The following is a 6,000-nucleotide window of genomic DNA, read 5'->3' as shown; positions in this document are numbered from 1 at the left end:
AAGATTGGAGGATAGCAAATGTCACGCCTATTTTTAAAAAGGGAAAGAGGGGGGACCCGGGAAACTATAGGCCGGTCAGCCTAACATCCATACCGGGTAAGATGGTGGAATGCCTCATCAAAGATAGGATCTCAAAACACATAGACGAACAGGCCTTGCTGAGGGAGAGTCAGCATGGCTTCTGTAAGGGTAAGTCTTGCCTCACAAACCTTATAGAATTCTTTGAAAAGGTCAACAGGCATGTGGATGCGGGAGAACCCGTGGACATTATATATCTGGACTTTCAGAAGGCGTTTGACACGGTCCCTCACCAAAGGCTACTGAAAAAACTCCACAGTCAGGGAATTAGAGGACAGGTCCTCTCGTGGATTGAGAACTGGTTGGAGGCCAGGAAGCAGAGAGTGGGTGTCAATGGGCAATTTTCACAATGGAGAGAGGTGAAAAGTGGTGTGCCCCAAGGATCTGTCCTGGGACCGGTGCTTTTCAACCTCTTCATAAATGACCTGGAGACAGGGTTGAGCAGTGAAGTGGCTAAGTTTGCAGACGACACCAAACTTTTCAGAGTGGTAAAGAACAGAAGTGATTGTGAGGAGCTCCAGAAGGATCTCTCCAGACTGGCAGAATGGGCAGCAAAATGGCAGATGCGCTTCAATGTCAGTAAGTGTAAAGTCATGCACATTGGGGCAAAAAATCAAAACTTTAGATATAGGCTGATGGGTTCTGAGCTGTCTGTGACAGATCAGGAGAGAGATCTTGGGGTGGTGGTGGACAGGTCGATGAAAGTGTCGACCCAATGTGCGGCGGCAGTGAAGAAGGCCAATTCTATGCTTGGGATCATTAGGAAGGGTATTGAGAACAAAACGGTTAGTATTATAATGCCATTGTACAAATCGATGGTAAGGCCACACCTGGAGTATTGTGTCCAGTTCTGGTCGCCGCATCTCAAGAAAGACATAGTGGAAATGGAAAAGGTGCAAAAGAGAGCGACTAAGATGATTACGGGGCTGGGGCACCTTCCTTATGAGGAAAGGCTACGGTGTTTGGGCCTCTTCAGCCTAGAAAAGAGACGCTTGAGGGGGGACATGATTGAGACATACAAAATTATGCAGGGGATGGACAGAGTGGATAGGGAGATGCTCTTTACACTCTCACATAATACCAGAACCAGGGGACATCCACTAAAATTGAGTGTTGGGCGGGTTAGGACAGACAAAAGAAAATATTTCTTTACTCAGTGCGTGGTCGGTCTGTGGAACTCCTTGCCACAGGATGTGGTGCTGGCGTCTAGCCTAGATGCCTTTAAAAGGGGATTGGACGAGTTTCTGGAGGAAAAATCCATTATGGGGTACAAGCCATGATGTGTATGCGCAACCTCCTGATTTTAGAAATGGGTTAAGTCAGAATGCCAGATGTAGGGGAGGGCACCAGGATGAGGTCTCTTGTTATCTGGTGTGCTCCCTGGGGCATTTGGTGGGCCGCTGTGAGATACAGGAAGCTGGACTAGATGGGCCTATGGCCTGATCCAGTGGGGCTGTTCTTATGTTCTTATGTTCTTATGACTGCATTGAAAGGCATTGATTTGATTTAGGATGACAGACAAGTGGTGTTTGACTTGTAGTGGGTCATTCACACATGCAGGTCATCTCTTGATGCTGAAGTCATTAAATAGTGAACACTAATGTGTGAACTAGTCCACTGTAAGTGAAACTTGTTTCTAAGTAAGCCTAATCATGATCATAGTCCTAGTTCTTGAACTTTTTTAGTCAGTATTGATAGAATAGAGTGCCATGCGTTCATTTTCTGACAAAGTCAACTCAAAAGAACTTAAACAAAAGCTCCACTCTGAGGGGAACATGATGAAGTATGTAATTCAGATTTTCTTCAGAATGCACAGGGTCTTGTTAAGTTTAAAACCCATTTTTGCCCTGCTCACAGGTTGGCCAGCTCACATTTTGCCCAGCTCACACATTTGGTCCCTCTTGTGTATATGCAATGTTGGGCAGAAATGGCGGGCAGCCCAATCCTGAGCTTCCATGGCACGAAGCTTCAGCAGCCCAGAAAACGGCTGTCGCTGGATTCTGTGTGCCATGGGCTACCGTGGGCAGCACAAAGGTCCCCTTCTCCTGGGTAAGTGAAATAGCCCCACAATGGGGCTAAACAAGTTACTGCTGAGCAAAAGATTGGTAGTAGGGTAAAGGCATTTGTGTAGGGCACTGAGCCCCACACGAACGCTCTGGATCTGATGGAGCGGAGCTCCACTGGACCCGCCTCCCTCCCTCCCCACTCCCTCCCCTGGCATGCCTCCCACCCAACCTCTCCCCACCTCCTCCCTCCCCATCACACTTCCTCCCTGCTCTCACTCTGCCCTCCTCCCACCCAACTCTCCCTCCCCTCCCTAGAACACCTCCTCCCTGCCCCTGCTTACCGTGCTGTGGCTCAGTGGTCCATACGACCACCGAGCAGCATAGGCTGGGCGCCAGCCCAGCACCGGCCAGTGCTGGGCTAGCATGGGCGCTGGTCCAGCGGTAAGGCTCACAAACATGCCTTACAGCACATTTGTGACACTGTGCACCAGCTGCAAGCCAGCGTGCACTGTTCAGGATTGGGCTCTTAATCAAATTTCACAATAATATTATGATTGATCTGTGATATTTTTACAGAAAAAGGCCAGGTGCGAGCAACCACTGAGAGTTATATAGGAAGCTGCCTAATATCGAGTCAGACCATTAGTCCATTTAGCTCAGTATGTCAATGCTGACTGACAACAGCTCTCCAGGGTTTTAGGCAAAGGTCTTTCTCAGCCCATCCTGGAGGTGCCAGGAATTTATCCTGGAACTACCTGCATGCAAAGTATATGCTCTTCCACTGAAACACAACCCCTTTCTTATTGGGGTTGGATGGGTTCCTTTGCTTCATTGTCAATTGTTGTAGTGCTCTCTTATGAGAATTGTTAGCCCCCTTCAATGTCCGAGTGGGGTCATAAATATTTTAGTCAATAAACCACAGATACCATGTGCCTTTTACCTGAAAGTGATACATTGCATAGAAGTAATTTTGGTTGAAACAGTAGATATTAGCCATGCTTTTCTGATATAAAATTTAACTGCTGCAGTTCTGTGGAGCTTTTGAAATCTCCTAAAAGGGAAAATAAGTAATCTCTGCTTTGAACACAGCAGAGAGAGGTACTTCAATATATGTCAGACCTGGACCCTCTAGGCTAGGTTCTTGCAGGAGGTGACATATCAAAGTAGCACTTTGTTAGTTTCCCAGCAGGACACTGTATTTGTGCTTCACATATACCTGTGACTCCATGGAAAAGATGTTAAGAACCCAAAGCGTTAAAGGCTTGCTATTGGTTTATGCATATGTAGAGTTACTAATTCAGAGAGGGTTTCTTTTTGGTGTTCTCCACCTTACTCTTTCCCACAGCTGTATTCTCTTTTGTTTTTATCTACCAATCTGCTGCCTATTGCTGCCTTCTTGGTGGTTATGTCTGGATTTAGATAACCATTTCTGTCTTGGTGACCATCTGTATTATCTGTCTATGAACCGAAAAACATTTTACCTTGCTGCCATACCCAATGGAAAATTTAGGAATGTGGCAGCAAAATAGCATTTGTCACACCATGTAGAAGGAAAGTACAAATGACTTGCTCTTTGTACAGCCACAATTAGTACTTGATAAGTTTTCAATCAGCCATCAAAGTACATCTGAAGCCTCCTTCAAGAACATCTCCAAGGGGCTTTTACATGGATGTCTGTCCTTCAATAGCAAAGTCCAGAGTTCTGTTTCAAAGTATCATACCTACTAATTAGGGAAATTCATTTTGTGCTTATAGTTTAATTCTAGTGTGTCTCTCTCCAAAAGAGATACAGGGTTATTTCTGTGTATATAATAACAATATTCTTCACTGAATTTTTTTTCTGGTTTGGTTAACTAAATGGAAAATAAAAACTGGGCCTGAAAACATTCATTCATTGCCAATAATGTTGTCAACTGATTCAAGGTTTTCATGGTGATTCAGCAATCCCATCTCATGTAGGTACAAGGATTCTAGTGTACTGATGGAACTGTTCTGGAAGAACTTCCCCATATATTTCCATGAGCATCACCCGCTTTTTTTCTTTTTCTTTTTGCTAACTGTGGTCTTAGCATCTTTTGGGTTCCTTATGTCCACTCCTGCTATGCATTATTGACCTTCATACTTGCTCATTTACACTGTTTCCAAGTGATTTGGCAATGTTTGTGTTCATTAGCATATTACAGTTCAAACTGTCTGTTAATCAGCTTACCTCTGAAGTACAAATCAATTCTTCAACAGCTTAAAGGAATCTGGAAAGTGTCAAAGTCACTTAGTAAAACACCATAAGTGTCCAGTGAGCAACTATTTACCTCCCTCCCCTCTCTCTCACTCTTTCTCTCTTTTTGCATTCCTTCTACAACTACATCTGTTCGTTTCCAGTGGCTCCAAGAACTGTATTTGGGACTGTTAACTGATGATCAACACAGCTGCTTAATGTCAAATGATGCACGGCAGGTCATCCTGAAAGAGCATGGATTTTAGACCCACCTGGGGAATTACTCTCAATGCCAGTCCCCTTGGGATAGAGATGGAAGGTGTGAGAATGTTTAGATTCCAATGTTTAAAAGCAAAACTCTGAAAAGAAATTATTAGAGAAATGTTTGGGTCCACAACTATGAATGATAGTGATTCCACATGTTAGAGGGTAAATCTGATATGGTTTCTTTCTAAGAACTGTACAGTCTGTTTAATATGCTTGCATTGGACATTTTGTGAAATTTTAGACATCTTCTCTTTGACTCCCTTTTTCTTACAAAAAGCAGAAAAAACTGTTCTAGAAGACCCCTTGCTTTTGTTGATATAAAGTGTTTTTTAAAATGTTAATTATGAAGAGTATTCCGTAAGGGATAGCTGAGTTACTACTCTTTATTAACTGTAGTAAATACTATGGTATGCTACAGTATATTAAAGTTTAGTAATCATTAAATTGAGGAGGGGAGCTGGAAAAAAAATGATTTTTAATTTTGAAAACCTATGAAAAATTGTCAATATTTTCAAAAGTATTCCTAGTGACAGAATTCATTATGATGACTTGCCTTAAATTCAACTATATTGTTGGACCTCCTTAAATTACTTTATAATTTTTATTGTATTTTGTTCCTTACAACTGCCTTGTAATGTAGACTATGTTACACATGGGTGAACACATCTCATAGAAATGCACACATAATGGTACTGAACCAAGGATGCTCGTATGCATGTTGAAGGCTGCACACTTGCTGCTGTATTTGAGAATTCCCTCTCTTTTGCTGCAAGAAAACGTTATTGGCTACTTCACACATACAAGACGTTGTTTCACATTGCAGCCATAAATAATATCCTTTTTCCCCTGAACCAAGGCTTTGGCAATTTTACCAACAGCAACCTTCCTGTAGCAAGGGCTTCCCTGTCCCCCACTCTATTGTGTGGGGGAGCATATTACATAATTGAACTTGAAAAGGAAGCTGACGTAGAAAAACTACTGTGGATTTGGGCCATATTTTGAATGACCATCCACACTATTTTTTATATGCTGCCTCATGTCAGCCCATTATCATTATCAGCCCAGCAGTTTTGCTTCATTCATGCTGCTGGGATAGAAAGTCCCTGGTCATATTTACCTAATGGGAGATCTTGTTGGTTGGAAAAGATTAGGCGGGTGCAAAAAACCTTCAATTTCTGGGAGATTCAGCATGGGTGGGCCACATGTGACATAAAACTTTCAATCAAGTTCGTTACTCATACAGTTTGATAGAGACAAAACACTTGTCGACACCAGTTATTTACAACAGGTCAGTGCATCTGTTTTGCACATCCAACCTGCTAGATCCACACCACATAACATGCATGCAGCTTGCATCTGCTTAGTGTCACTCATGTGGGGATATATGGGAATTGGCATAGGCGAGAATCTATTTTTTTCTATTTTTCTTTCCCC

The sequence above is a fragment of the Tiliqua scincoides genome, chromosome 1 (assembly GCF_035046505.1).
Source record: "Tiliqua scincoides isolate rTilSci1 chromosome 1, rTilSci1.hap2, whole genome shotgun sequence".
Classification (NCBI taxonomy): Eukaryota; Metazoa; Chordata; class Lepidosauria; order Squamata; family Scincidae; genus Tiliqua; species Tiliqua scincoides.
The sequence above is the reverse complement of the archived record's forward strand: the minus strand, read 5'-3'. Positions refer to the sequence as shown.